General features: G+C 36.7%; 1 protein-coding gene and 2 long non-coding RNA genes across 5 annotated transcripts in view; 1 reads left to right on the top strand and 2 right to left on the bottom strand.

Annotated features, from left to right (window-relative positions):
• Nucleotides 1–16,344, bottom strand: part of ccny (cyclin Y) — a 50,589-nt gene that overhangs the window by 22,686 nt on the left and 11,559 nt on the right. The window lies entirely within an intron of this gene.
• Nucleotides 7,121–14,232, bottom strand: LOC309509613. 2 transcript variants are annotated; one of them, XR_014209934.1, is made up of 3 exons: nt 13,840–14,232; nt 12,702–12,932; nt 7,121–12,667 (listed from the first exon to the last, which is right to left on the bottom strand). It is a non-coding gene; the product is annotated as an uncharacterized lncRNA (long non-coding RNA). The 2 variants fall into 2 exon arrangements; XR_014209935.1 differs by having other exon boundaries at nt 7,121–12,932.
• Nucleotides 14,241–16,344, top strand: part of LOC309509614 — a 255,461-nt gene continuing 253,357 nt past the window's right edge. The window contains exon 1 of the long non-coding RNA XR_014209936.1: nt 14,241–16,252. This is a non-coding gene — a long non-coding RNA (uncharacterized lncRNA). The remainder of the gene's footprint in view (nt 16,253–16,344) is intronic.

The raw sequence follows: 16,344 nt of genomic DNA on the forward strand, positions 1-16,344 counted from the left end.
TGGATATTCTGCAGCGTTGCTTCGCTCGCATCTTTCTCCGCCGCCATTACTGAACTACAACTCAAACTAGCGCATGACCTCAACGTCATCGTTCTCAGCCACTCCCTCTGTTCGCTGATTGGACAGGTAAAAATTGGCCGGAAAAAAACAGCGAATATACCGCAAACCTAGACGACGTACTGAAGGAAAATTAAAATTGAGCGGAAGTACGTAGGAGGGCGGAGTCAGGCTATCATAATGATTGAAATCTTTACAAAATTGGTCTCGGACAGCAAAATCATAGCCGAAATAAGTGTGTACACGCTTAAAGCAACACTATGGAACTTTTCCTCTGCGGTCCCCCTACAGGTTGGAAGCGATATTGTCCATTACCGCTGTCGTAAATCATTTAGCCTACCGCAGCCTACTGTCGCACGAACGCCCACTGTTTATCCAGCACCGGCTTCGGAATGAACGATGTCCACAGACAACGTAGAGTATGATGCATGATTTTATGAAAGTATGATGTATTGCGACATCAGAAACGAAGAAAAAACTAAATAATGACTATTGTAACGCTTGCCGAAAAAGCAAGTCAAATTTGTAGTTTTCTTATGTCTCATTAGAACTACAGAAACGCGACCCGATCTGGCAATCTTACATAGTGTTGTTATAGCAGATAAAGGGCCGCAAAGCGCATGCAGAAGTGCCTTTCACCCTGTTACGACTTGATGAACCACTGAAATGATTTTGGAAACATTATTTTAAGGAAATAAATGTTACATAGTGTTGCTTTAAAGGCTCATTCACAGCAAGAACGAGAACTATAACCATAAAGTAAAAAAAAAAAAAAACAAGAGACAGACTCTAATTCTAAGAGAATAGCCACACTATACAACGATAACAGCATAGAGTAATAATACGATTAGAATCACTTTCAGAGCATATTCAGCTGATGAACAATAAAAACACGGATAGCCAATTGAAATCCACTTTAACTGGCCTGCTGCAGTTGCCTGTATATGGGCCTATATCCTCAGGGACTGATATCAGGATCTACTCCTGGTGCTGCACTGGGAAGGAAATCCATGCAGATGTATGAATGACATGAAGTTAATCCAGATTTACTGTGCAGTGCATTACAACACAATGAAAGAAAGGATCAGCTCTACAAATCCCATCTGATCTGTACAAGTCGACTGACTGTCCTTTCTCTCGTTTGGAGGGGGCTCATTTTCACCAGGAGGGACATGAAATAATTTAAACAACCTTTTCCAAGAACTGCAATCAAAAGTGTGCTACTTTTTTTCTGGCTATTAAAATTTGATTTTTTTTTTTTGTTCCAATTGCTTTATGTTTCAGCTTTAAGAGTAGGGAGACGACAGTGTGCGGCTGCGCATAATATTAAAGGGTTAGTTCAAATATAATTTACTTCTTTTTCCCAAGAAGGCAATAAACTCATACACGACTGGGACAGTGTTATTTCCACACACAAAAAAATTTAGACCAAAAAAAATAAATAATAATAATTCATATTATGCTTTTTTACATTCTCTTTAGAGTGTATTGTTGCTGTTTGATCATGAAAAAGTTAACAAACTTGCAAAGTTACAAACTACAAAGTCCCTCCAGCGGGAGTTATTCTCTATATCAGTGTCACTGTTTCTGAACTTCCTGAAACGCCTTCATTGTAGTCTTGAGTTTTCTTCCGAGAACGAACACTTCACAATATTCCTCATTTAAATAATTCCCACTCAAGGCATACTTTTTTTCTATGCCTTGCTACTAGTGTGTTGAAACTCACAGTTATGGTATGGGGCGTGACATTTCCGGTTGACCAATCACAACACACTGGTCCATCCGACCAATCAGAGCACACTGTGTTTTTCAGAAGGAGGGATTTCATAGAGACAGGAACTAAACAGAGCGTTACTGACAGACTGGGAAGTGAGGAGCTGCAACAATGTCAATTATGGGAAACAACTAAATCAAGACTTTAAAAAAGGGCATAATGGGTCCTTTTTAAAATGTAAAGAGTCAACAATTTTAACTAAACATCAATTCAATTAATTTTTAAATGCAACATATAATCAAAAGGCATTTAAAATGTGGATATACTTCCATAATCAATAAAACGACAAGAGAAAAATATAGTAATAAAAGATCAAGATGATGGGATAATAAATCCTTCAGTGTGTGTACAGCTGGTGTCAGAGGCGAGATTACAGGACAGTTTATGGCATCATGCCCACAGCACGCAAACACAAACACACACACACACACACACACACACACACACACACACACACACACACACACACACACACACACACACACACACACACACACACACACACACACACACACACACACACACACACACACACACACACACACACACACACACACACACATATATACACACACAAAAGCCCTCAGTGGAAAGTGCCACCTGGACGTCATACGCAATTCCCAAACACTGACCCAGAGCCACATGACAAGAGCTAAAAAGTCCATTTGTCACATGAGCTACTTACTCAAGGAAGTTTTGAAACATGTACTTCCTTTTTTCATGAAGACATAACTGCACTTTTTCATTTACGTCTCTCTCTTTCAGTGTCTTTAATGGATTTGGAGGGTTGTACCGTTTACACACAATTCTGAGACAATGTTCTCAGTCAATCGTTATGTTTCCACCCAAAGTTGTGAATTTAACTTCGGCGCAAATTAGAATCCTGCATAAAGCCTTTGTGAATAAATCAGTGTTACCATCCCGTGTGTTCAAGAGAACAAAATAATCACTTCCTGGGAAATTGGCGCAAAATATCTAATAAAAATGGAACTTGCTGCAATCGGGAAAGCAACTGTGGCTCTTTTTTCCTTCACCACAAATTACTTTCGCAGTCGTCTGAGAAGCTTCTGAGGGAATTGAAACAAATCAAATTTTGATGACAGACTTTGGCTCAGGCATTTCAGAATGATCAAACCAACATTTGAGATTCTGTGCGATGCCATTAGTCCACTGGTTTGTCCAGATATCAAATGTTTGATATTAACACACATTATTAATTAATATTAGTACTTTAAAACACAACATGCACAGTATGCACGTAAACACTTTTGATTTGTTTTTAAAATTGAGGGTCATTTTTTTTAACCCAGAAAATCTTTTGCCATCCAGTGAGCTGCACTTTAAAGTCTCCAGGGTGTGAGATTTGTGAGGAAAGCATCCGAGAGCACATGCAGCATAATGGAGGTGTTCAGGCTTCAGTGAACTCTGTGCTGATGCTGAGAGACTGAACACTGAACTCAATGAACTCACACAAGACACTAGTCTGCTTCTCTCTCACTCACACTGGGAGGATGCAAATCTTGACAATACTAATCACTAATTCACTAATAGAGCCGGCAAGAGCTGCGACAGCTGGGCTGTTTCTCTCTCAGCTCAACATCAACTCATTTTAGTGGGATTGCCAGGCAAGCATCACTATTACTATGCCCATCATTTGTGCCAGTTGATTTTATGTAGGCTACTTATTATGTAGGCTATTTATTAAAATTTTGAATAAATTTTTTATATCTTTATATATATATATATATATATATATATATATATATATATATATATATATATATATATATATATATATATTTTTTTTTTTTTTTTTTTTAGTTTAAGTTATAGTAATTTTCTTGCATGCTTTTGTCATTTTTATTCAGTTATTTTTTTTTTACATTTTGCTTTCATTTATATCCACTTCAATTTTTGTTTTAGTAATTTTGGTGCGCTTCAATTTATTTCAGTTAATTCTAAGGCTTCATTTCTAATTTGTCAGTCATACTTTTTTCAGGTTTATTTCAACAGTTTATTTAACGATTTATAATGGCTTTAGTTTAAGTTAACATTACAACTCTGGTTTGTGCCTTAAATAATTAGGGATATTAAGAAGTGGCATGCTATTATTTTTCTAAACAAACTTTGTAATAATTTTCAGCTGGCACATGATAAAACGGTAATAAATAAATAAATATATAAATAGCCTAGCTGAATGTATTACTGCATAAAATATGATAAAGTGGACTCCACTCTTTGAATTAGGTCATGTACAATACTACTGTTTAATACAATTATTTTTGCCAGCAGTACTTTTCACTACAAGTTTGTTCTTTGTAAGTATTCATTATATACTGTACAGCATGCCATGCATAAACCAAGTCAACCAGCAACGAGGTGAATCATAACATTACAAACTTTGATTTTGAAGCAAACAAGTATGTAAAAATCGAATGCCTTTATTGAGGGAAAGAACTACAATGCCATAAAGCACTGCGAACAGCATAATCAAATAAAAAATGATAGAGAAATATCTACCCACTTAAAAATGTTGATTATATTGTAAGTATATATTCAAATATTAAAGTATTTTGAGAGCATAGGGAGACCGACTATTTTACATTCACAGTGCTCAATGGGAGGGGGCGGAGCTAACAAGATATTTTGGTGCATTTGGTTTGTTTAGACTCTCTGATTGGAGGAATTTTCTGCACGCCATCATTTTTCACCACAAATTCTGCTGTTAAACACAATTATTTTAAAACTAAGTTGAAATAACGCAGGGTGACGGGCCTGACGGCTTCAATAACCTCATCTGCTTTTGTTCATTTTTATTGCAGTTTTATCAATCTTAGTACTTCGACTTAAACTTTTCTAAATATAAAAAACTGTTTTTTTGTTTGATTTCCAACTAACTTTTAATATATTAATATTAAACTATATATAATATTAATATATATATATATATATATATATATATATATATAAATTAATATGCACTTTTTCACATTTTTCAGCATCAATTCAATAAAAAAAAAACTATTTTTAATAGGTTAAGATTTAGTTAACAATAACAATGATCCTCAACAGGGTGAAATGGACAACCACAAACACACAGGGTGGTCACAACAACATCATAACATGACAGGAAGTGACATAAGAGCTGAGACTGATTGCTGTTTCCCCACTGTGACCCTGGACTGAACCTGAACTGTACTCTGCACAAACAGCACTTTCAGTGAGCGTCTGCAACGACCGCAAACATCCATAAATCAAATATGATAACAAATATGTTAGATTGTGTCTGCATCTTCAATCAACCCTTTGTGCCCCAAGTCTAATGGGAAAGACAGTTGGATGGTGATGGTATTTCTGTTTGAGTCATTATCTGGTGCAAATGAGCCATCTGTGGCCCGTCACACTTCCTGTCAGGAGACGACATCATATCCTCTCTTTGGACATAATGTTTCAGTGGTCGCTGAAAGCTGTTGTTGTGTAAACAATGGTTATTTTCGAGAAAAAAAAAAAAGAAAAAGAAAGAAAAAAGCCCCAACTGTGTGCACACTTGATTATTTGGGAACTCTTAAACTGAAGGAAGGCAATACAACAGATTGGGACGAAAATCCAAACATTTATGACTTTATGATAATCTTTGTTCTATGCAACACAAAAGGAGAAGTTTTGCAGAATGTCCAAGCTGCTGTTTTCCATTCAACAAAAATGTCAGTTACTATGACCAAAACAGCCAAAATGACATATGGTTGTCAAATTAGCAGGTTACACTTTATTTCGATAGTCCACTTTAGACATTCTACTAACTATAAGTACCTTTGGAGCTAAATGTCAACTAAATATCATTAGAGTATTAGTAGACGGTCTGCTTAATATCTGCTAACACTTTGTGTTATAAGTTACTTAGCAACTACAATGTCAACTTATTCTCCTTACCCGAACCCTAACACCTAATCCTAACCTAACAGTCTACTGACAGTCTACTAATACTCTAATGTGAGTAAGTTGACATGTAGTTGAAAAGTTACTTATAGAATGTCTAAAGTGGACTATCGAAATAGAGTGTAACCAATTAGCAAAATTACGGTAAAATTGTATTTGCAAAAAAGTCTGTTGTCAATAGTGTATGAACGATGTATGAAGCCCAGCTCAAACAGAAGTTAATTTGAACCAGCTGGGAAATATTTCGCCCTCACATGAAATTCCCATTCACTGGGATTCCTATTGAAATGACTGGATATGTAAAATAGCTATAGGACTATAGGATGCTCGTTTTGGCCAATTACTCCTTGAATAAAAATAAAGAAGAGGTCAGTGGAGCATGTGGTTGCGTCGGGATACACACCGCACACATTCCCAGTTTCCCTGCAGACTGGCCAACACCCTCTTCATCTCCTGTACGGCTTCTCAAAAAAGGTTGAATAAATCAAAGGATCTCATTGTGAACGCGCTGACGCACTGCAGCCATTAGTGAGGAAGGAAAGTCAATTGTGTTTCCAACACCAGATTGAGAAACTCTGCTTCATTCAAACGGCTCTTCTGCATTAACTTTATAGCCTATAACTCACAAGAGACTCTCACATACAGTCCATTGAAACATTTATTGGAAATCTAAAGTTATCATCATTATTTTGAAATAGAGATATAATGTAACGTGGATAACAACCTCATCAAGTAAATATGTGATGCATAGCAGTGTGTGTGTGTGTGTGTGTTCGGCAGGGTGGAGAGCAGTAATTAGCCCGTGTTAATACTTTGTTCTGTCTTGTCGTGGCGTCCTCGCCTGTCGCCTGGGCAGCGGAACCATGGAAACCCCAGATAAAGGACAGCGGACTCTTTCTCTATGATCAGCCAACAGCACTGACTCTATGCACATCTCTATGAGAACACATGTGACCCTGGATCACAAAACCAGTCACAAGGGTCAATTTTCTGAAATTGAGATGTATGCATCATCTGAGAGTTTAATAAATAAGCTTTCCATTGATGAATGGTGTGTTAGGATAGGACAATATTTGGCCGAGATACAACTACTGAAAATCTGGAATCTGAGGGTGCAAAAAAATCAAAACATTGAGAAAATCTCCTGTAAAGTTGTCCATTTATGTTCGCGATTGTGCTGCATTCACTCACAAAAATAAATGTAACGGTAGGAAATTTACTAAATATCTTCATGGAACTTGATGTTTACTTAATATTCGAATGATTTTGGCATAAAAGAAAAATTGAAAATTTTGACCCATACAATGTATGTTTTTGCTATTGCCACAAATATCCCTTTGCGACATGTGACAAGGTCCAGGGTCACATATACTCTACTGGGTCACTTTGTGCATCTTGATGATTGGATTTATGTCTGAGTATGATCATCCATTTATGCTTGGCCACATAAATGTGTACAATATTCAATATTCTGCACTATTTCAAGGTCACCATTAGCATACAGTATGTAAGCAAATCAACTCTTTTAATAAAAGTTCAATCAAAAGGATGCATTACTCATACAGTCATACTGTGTGTGAACAACATGCCTCTTGAGTTGAATTTAGAGCTGTCAAAGTTAACACAACAACGCATTAACAGTTAAAACATAACGACGTTAAAGCAGGCTTTATTTAACCCTATGAACCAAGCCAGGGTTGCCAGATCTACGGGTTTTCCCTACACCATATTTATCGCTTGGATTTTGTAGTAAAATTGACGGAACTTAAAAGGCTGCCACTTTTTTATATCCAAAGTAACCTGCTCTGTTTTGTCTGACAGAATCCTCTTTGCTCTGCAATGTATTTTTCAGAGAAAATTGACATGTGACTTGAGTCTGAGAGTTGGCAGCCCTGCATATGAAGGATTTCTTTTTGTAGTTATGTTCAACTTTCTCACACTCTACTGGTTCGCCTTCATTTGCCCTCTGAAGAGCCATGTCTTCTATTAGATTGCATCATTTGCGCTACAGCGCCCCCACTGGTCAAACCGCATTTTTGCAGGCCCTTAAAATAGAAAATGTGAGATCAAACGACTATTTGACAACAAAAATGTTTTGTTGTCGATCATGTCGTTTCAGCCCTACATGAAGACAAGTGTCTGTTACCTTATGTGCAACTGAGTTGTATACACATTTCAGTTATTTGAGAGTAATAAAGAAAATCAAACTATCTGTATCAGCAGATATCATTCTGAATAACCGGCTATCGTTATCAGCAAAGATTTGATTGGATCATGAGATCCAAGTAGGTGGGACACAAAATGGTTTTGCCCTTCATTAATTCATCCCACTGACAAGTGTCTGCGCAAACAGGATGGATGGATGGATGGATGGATGGATGGATGGATGGATGGATGGATGGATGGATGGATGGATGGATGGATGGATGGATGGATGGATGGATGGATGGATGGATGGATGGATGGATGGATGGATGGATGGATGGATGGATGGATGGATGGATGGATGGATGGATGGATGGATGGATGGATGGATGGATGTGTAAGGGTTGATTAAACAGATTCTGTAAAACGATGCTAGCTGCTCTACAAGCTCATCGTTCTCAGCTAAAATGAGCTGAAGATCAAGGGAACTTAACCGTCAAAGAATAGAAATCAATACAGTCTCACAGACTTCCAACTAAGCGCTATGAAAAAGGCCCTCATAAATCTGCACAGCACATATCAGAGAGCTTCCTGAGCGTGATGTAAGCAAGCTGTCCAAACACTGCCCGCGTGTGCCAGTGCAGTGAGGCAGCTGTGAGTGTGTGAATGTGTGGGCAGAAAACAGGCCAGCGGCACCTGCTGAGGGCATTAGAGTCCAGATCAGAATCTGTGCAGTGCTGGAGTGTTAACAGGTGTCTGATCACAACACAGCTCACAGGCTCAATCATGATTCACACATATGCTGAGTGTGTGCGTGTCAATGAAAACGGCCAATTAAGACATTTCATAACTGTAAGAAGACCATTTTGTAATATTTAGTGGAGCAGAAAGCTCAGAAATACAAAGAGAAAGGCAACCTTTATTTTCACATAATTAATCATTTTAATTAAATGATTAAATATTAAATTCTAACAAATTACTTAAATATTAATAATAAACAAATAAAATAAAAATGTGTGTGTGTGTCAAGGAAAAAGGGATAGAGTAAGACATTTCATAACTGTAATAATGCCATCTTGTAATACCTGGATGGATGGATGACTAGACAGTAAAACACACAATGTATTATGCGATCAGGTGTTAAGCAAATGGCAAATGTTGTACTGATAAGGTTACTATGTTCTTTTAGTGGAGTATCACCTGGCAGTAACCATGTATAATCTGTGAGATCTTGAGTGAATCCTGGAGGCTTTATTTTCAGTAACTTGAGGAATCATTTTCCTACTGCAGTGTGTGAGAATGTGTGTGTGTGTGTGTGTGTGTGTCATGCTGTTAAGGAAGCAGGTCTGACTGTGATGCCATCTGTGCCAGCGCCACCCTGTCTTCCTGACATATAAACTCAGAAACACAATATGCACACTATACATAATACACATGAACACATTCAAGAGTAGAGCTGAGTTAATAGCACATATCTCAACACAATCAGAATTACAACTGCCTCAGTGGAAGTCATAAAAGTAACTAACTTGTGTTAGGCTAACTTGTTTTTTCGTTTTTTGTTCTAATAATAGAAGAAAAAAAAAAGTTCTATTTTTGCAAACATAAAGGCCCTTTCACAACAAGTGAAATGAATAAGCCTTAGGCTGAAGGAAATGCAAATGCTGTACAGTAGAGAGCGCAGCTCAAACAAACCTTTCAGCTGTACTGCTATACAGAAGAATAGGACGTAGGAGAAGAAAGTGCATCACTCTTACTTCAGCAATGAAAACAAAAATAAAAAACAGTGTCATATTTGCTTAGTATGTTTGAATTGGATCATCGAATGTCAGCGGCAAAGACATTGGTTAATAAAGTGAGATTAAATATGTAAAGTATATTTGTATTAACATTTAATTACTGCCCGTTTGCATAATATTCTGAGTTTTTATTAATTTTGAGGAATACTGAATCTGGATTTGTGCAAGTGAGATGAGTGAATGCATATTCATATTTAGTCTAGAACTACAATATCCATCATGTTGACACAGCGCAGACAACACATCTTCATTTTACTCCTGATTTCTCTCAACATGAGGACAGGAGAGCTGTCAGTCAATAACGGTGGAAACAAAGTAACTTGAGTTACTTATTTGAAAAAGTAAGTCAGATATTTTGTAGTAAATGTAAAAGTTATGCATTACTTTTACTAGTTACTTGAAAAAAAAGTAATCTGATTACACAACTTTATTAATTTAATTAAATGCATTAATTTGTGTGTATATACACACTACCATTCAAAAGATGTTTGTTAAGATTGTTTATGCTCACCAAGACTGGAGCTATTTGATCAGAAATACAAGAAAAACGGTAATATTGTTCAATATAAAATCAATTTAATTTAAAATAAATGTTTTTTGATCAAAACTGAATTATCAGCATCATTACTCCAGTCTTCGGTGTCACATGATCTATCAGAAATCATTCTAATATCCTGTTCTGCAGCTCAAGAAACATTTCCTTTTATTATCACTGTTGAGAACAGTTGTGCTGCTTCATATTTCTTTGTGGAAACGGAAAAAATCGTAATTTCTCTTTTTATCCGTTTAATGCAATTACTTAAACATACATCACATTAACCCCAAACTTTTGAACAGCAGTGTGTTTATATATAAAGTTTCTAGCATACTTATTTTTGCTGTCTTATTTTATACTTATCTTTTTTTTTTTTTTTTTTTTTTTCTTGTCCATTTGAACCAATTATTCTTTTTTCTTTTATTAAATAAATGTAATGCTGATCACGATTCAGGTCATCAGAGGTGCTCCAAACATGTTCAGCGGCCACACCCCCTTTATGCATATTAATAAGGGCTCCCCTTTCATGTGCCATATTCCCACCCACCAACACAGAGCAGCTGCGCTGATGTCATGGGAATAACTCCGGCTCTCATAAAAACACTAATCATCGGATAATAGTTTTTGCTTCTCTGTGGCAAAGACAAAAAGACAAAAAAATATATATTTCTTTAATGTCTCACTGCAGTCTTTTCTGAACCTCTTCACGCTAGATATTTAAGTGAATTTAAGCTGAATATTAGACTTGAGCTGAACAGGCTGAAGAGTTTAGAGTCAATAAACATGCAAACAATAAGAGCAAATATTGACGTAAAAAAACGCTTTGAGGGAGAAAAATCTGGGCACATATCCTACACTGTCTGCCCAAAGTGCCATGCATAATTACTACAAGCCAAGCTCCGCCCCCTGCAATGCCTGAGGGCCGGGATGGGTTTCCATAGCGCTGTTACGGGAGGAGGGCAGACGCCTTACTGTAGCGATGTAAGAGAGAAAGAGGATACTCAAGGGAAGAGAGGCTAGACAGACAGAAAATAGCTGAGCTCTGAAGGGGGGATTTGCCCAGCTGGCTGTTGTCTGTGAGGTTTAATGAAAGGACTGTGTGATATTTATGCACGTCTCTGAAGCTGGTCTATGACTCCAACACCCGCTCAACAATGGCCCTCGTGGATTCGCCTGCGGTGCTTTTGATGCAGCCGTCTGCTTTTCATTACCCAAACAAAACACACACAAACTCTGTTAAAGGAGTAGTTTACCAAAAAAAATTGACATTTACTCAAGCTCCAAGTTTCAGAATATTCTAATGTTCAAGTGGTCGACCGATATTGATTTTTTTGATGGCGATGCCGAGATCTTAGCTTGTGTTTACACTTGTAGTTCTCTTGGTTGTTTTGGTCCAGACCAAAACAGAAAATGATACATTTAGGGTGTGTTCAGCTGATCACACTTGGCATGTTTGGTTGGATTGAAACAAACCCTGGTGTGATTTCTCTGTTAGTGCGGTTCATTTACATTTACATTTACATTTATTCATTTAGCTGACGCTTTTATCCAAAGCGACTTACAATTGCTATATATGTCAGAGGTCGCACGCCTCTGGAGCAACTAGGGGTTAAGTGTCTTGCTCAGGGACACATTGGTGTCTCACAGTGGATTTCGAACCCGGGTCTCTCACACCAAAGGCATGTGTCTTATCCATTGCGCCACCACCACCACCACATGGTTCATTTGAATAAGTGTGAACGCTGACATCTGAACACTGGTGCGCAATAAACAAGCGGACCGAGACGCTGAAAAGATGGATCTCAGTCACCTTCCAAACAATCTCTAGAGCGGTTCGAATGAAATATAAACGCAACACGGACCAAAGACATGTAAACCAACCCAAAACAGGACATGATGTCACAAGATACGACCCTAAAAAGGACAGAATGCTCAAGCATACCAGTTTTTCTCATCACAGTCGCTATGTTGCACATCACAGTTCAGTACAGGCATCAAAACCACGTCTCCTCACAGCAGATCTTCGTTTGTTTGTGTGACGGAGGGATTCCTGTCGCTGTTTTGACTCATTTACACATTTTACAAGCTCTTCCCAAGTTCTCAGCTGGTCAGAATACCATCATATGTAGTTACGCACACACAGCGAGCGCTTTTAGCCCAGAACACAGCATTGTTTTGGATGTTTGGTAAGTTCTAGCAAAATATTCATAATAAAAGCTGACCAATCAGGTTGTGAACATATCCCGATGCCTTTAGGTTTGGTATCTTCAAGTTAAAATGCCAATGTGAGCGCTAAGCGAACCAGGACTAAATGTTTTTTAGTTTTTTTTGGTCTGGAAAAAAATGAACCGAACTATGAGTGTGAACACACCCTTAGTCCTGGATCGCATAGCGTTCACACTGTCATTTTTAACACTGAGCCTAAAGGCGCACACACACACACACACACACACACACACACACACACACACACACACACACACACACAAAGGGTTTTATGCCGTATATTTTGCGACGGCACTTACCGAACATCCAAAACTATGCTGTGTACTGGGCTAAACACACTCGTTGTACGTCTGTATATGATGGTTGAGAACTCGTGAAGAGTTTAGATGTGTAAAAAGTCAAAACAGTGGCAGGAACCTTATACTTATACTTTAGATGGCAACTTCTTGATTATGTAATCCTTATAGTTTTTTTTTTTACAAATAAAGAAATTTGTAAAAAAAAAAAAAAAAATGAATAAAAATTAAGTAAACACTGTAACCAACAAGGCACTCAGTAATCTGGTAAGTTTGTGCGCACTGAGATACATTTTTTTATTTATTTTTTTTAAATAAAGAGAAGGTGACACTTACTTTACATACATGAAACTAATTTTACAGAGGCTACAGCACACAGAGAAAATTACATGAATATTACAGTGAGCAACTGGATATACTGTAGCACGGGATACTTTGAAATCAAGGGTTTAAAAAGTTTGTCATCTTGCGTTTCCACGTAATTTCCTATTTCCACGGACCGACCATCACACTCTGAATACACTCGTTTCATGCAGTCTGTAAATGCACACTTCAGAAGATCTCACAGCTGGATTCAATTAAGTCTGCAAGGTTTGTGAAATTAAATGTTTATTAGATATTCAAAGACTCTTAAGTGATATAAATAAGTGTTTGCTGAACGCTGACGGTAGATGAGTACATATTAAAGTGATTGCCATCCTAATGCTTATTAATAATAAAAAAGCAGACACTATAATACTTTTCAGTATACAGTTTACTCTGTTTAAAAGTTAAAAGCCGTCAAAATAAAAGACACATCTGCCAAAAAGTTAAACTTATTTTTGCAGCGTTGAGATTTGTAGCCAATCACAAACATATCTGTTAATCACACACATCAGCCAAACAGTTCAACTTATCGGTTGATGTCAATGATTGAAAAATGTCAAATATCGGGCGATATATCGGTCTTGCCGATATATATCGGTCGACCACTAATACAATGTCTTAGTATGAAGAACGGCCCATTATTTTTATCATACATGTTTGAGTAATAAACATTTTTCATTTTTATTTTTCAACTATCCCTTTGACTACTAAATTTTACAGACCAGTGCAAACAAATATGTGTAATGTTTACAGTGCAGATCATAAGAGCTATCGCTGAACACGTTCCTCCTCCACTCAGCTCACGGTCATTTGGCTTCACAAAACCAAGAGAGAGGTTTGAGAGGATTTATTTGGTTATAGCACATTGGTCTTTTGAAGTAGATACCATTAGCATAATGATTATGCATACAAACAGCCTGATTCTGATTCAATTCTGATTCATTTAGCCCTCAGTGCTGGGCCTTTTGCCCAAAGACATAAATGAGTCTCTGCTCTCTTGAGAGGAGAAAACATAATAATAAAAAGACACAGTAGTTGATGTGCTGAAACACACAGACGATTCCAATTCAGAAATATATTTTAATAAGTATGTGTAAAAATAGTCTACATATCGACAACATCACTAATGAGCTATATTAATGAACTATATTACTTGTGAAATATTGTAATTATTATTAACACATTTTATGTTGGTCTAAATTAAATTCAATAATGTTTTTGAAGTGTCTTCCACTCACCAAGGCTGATTATTTGATCAAAAAACATAATATTGTGAAATATTACTACGATTTAAAATTACTATATTCTATTGTAATATTAGAATTTTTTTAATGTGATGATAAAGCTGTCATTTCAGCATCATTACTCCAGTCTTCAGTGTCACATGATCCTTCAGAAATCATTCTAATATGTGGATTTGCTGCTCAAGAAAACGTTTTTTGCTGCTTAATATTTTTGTGGAAACATTTTTTTCAGGATTTTTTGATGAATAGAAAGTTCAAAAGAACAGCATTTCTTTGCTATATATTTTTTGTAAGAATGAAAGTCTTTACTTTCGCATTTGATCTATTTAATGCATGCTAAAGAAAAGCATTAGTTTCTTTCAACAAAAAAAAAAGAAGAAAAAAAACATACTGACCCCAAACTTTTGAACGGTGGCAGATTAACGTTTTATGTTAAATCATTTAATGCAATCTTTAAGCATGGTAAAATCACAATTACACTTTTGTGGGTTATTGTTTAATTTTCCTCTCTAAATGGCATGATAACTGATAACTGATATTATTAGAGTGTCTGTTCCGACCGCAAGGTTTCCCACAAAAGATCAAACACTCCATCTCAAATTTCAAATGTTCGATTAATGTGTTAGTATGTCAAAAGTCAAACTCCTGAAGCTTAGCCTGAAGGCCTTGTGAAAAATATATCCACGTGTACAGACTGATGCTGAAAGAACAGAGCACCCTCTCCCACACTCACTGATCTTCCCACGACTGCTTTACAAGAGGATCTCACAAAACCCATCGAGTGAAAACGCAGTGCAATGTTCTTTAAGCGTTCTCTAAGGCCAGGGTCTCATTTATAATGTTACAAAAGATTTATATTCCAAATTCTTTTGAACTTTCTATTCATCAAGGGTTTTTTTCTGTATTGAAAATATTTTGGTGGCCGCCAAAATGAATCTTTGTCATGCCAGAGATTTATTTGATAATTGAATCTGACGTTCTTCAGTACCGGTACACACTGATAGCCAGTGTTCAACAAAGCAAATATAGTGTTGGAATTCAAACCTGCTTACAGTTGCTTTAAAACGCTCTGAAAGAACGTCAGAGGTTTCTATTTACAACATGTTTATGCAGCATTGAGCTCTGTAGCCAATCACAGACGTATCTGTTGAGTGTGTGAACGCATTGGCCAATCAGATGTGTTTAAGTTAGTCAGATTTAGTTTGGCACTAATCCTTTCATTATAACCAACAAGTATAAACAAGATTCGTTGCACAGCGTAGACCGCTTCTGCTTCATTGATTATAACAGGAGATTTGTGTATTTAGCGTTGTTATTGACAGCTTCAGTGATTATTCATCATTTCAATATATGCGAGTGCACATGAAGTCGCTCCTCATAAGAACTGAATTTAAATCTTTTTGCCGCCTATTTGGGCTTCAACGGTTAAATACACATACTTGTGTGTCAAAACATCCATCTTTGCAAGTATCCTTGTAAACACTGTAAGTTATGTCTCAAATGAACGTTAACATTTGAGAAAGAAAACGCATACGTGACAGTATATTTGATCCATGCATTCGCTCTTAAAGTGACAGCAGCCTAATAAACCTGCTGTCATTAATGTTAATCAAATGAAAAACAAGAAAATCTCTCACTGCTCTTCACTGAATCACATTTGTCTCACCTTAATAATTTACCTTATAAAGTGTGTTTTATACATTTGATCACTTTAAACAATTTACATAGGCTAGTATTTCTTATTCCTATTGCTTGAAGTTTCCAGGTAGGTCTATTTCTTTGTTCCATTGTAGTTTGTTGTCCTGATGCTTGTAATTAGTTCATTTGTCCTTATTGTATCACTGGATGTTTACTGGTCTTCAGTAAGCTTAAGAGTTTTCTTTAGTTTTTTAGTTTTTTGTGATATTGAAATTGGATATAAGAATTATGTCACAATTATTATAAAATTGTGATGATATAAAAACCT

This window comes from Leuciscus leuciscus (assembly GCF_965113295.1).
Source record: "Leuciscus leuciscus genome assembly, chromosome: 11".
Classification (NCBI taxonomy): domain Eukaryota; kingdom Metazoa; phylum Chordata; class Actinopteri; order Cypriniformes; family Leuciscidae; genus Leuciscus; species Leuciscus leuciscus.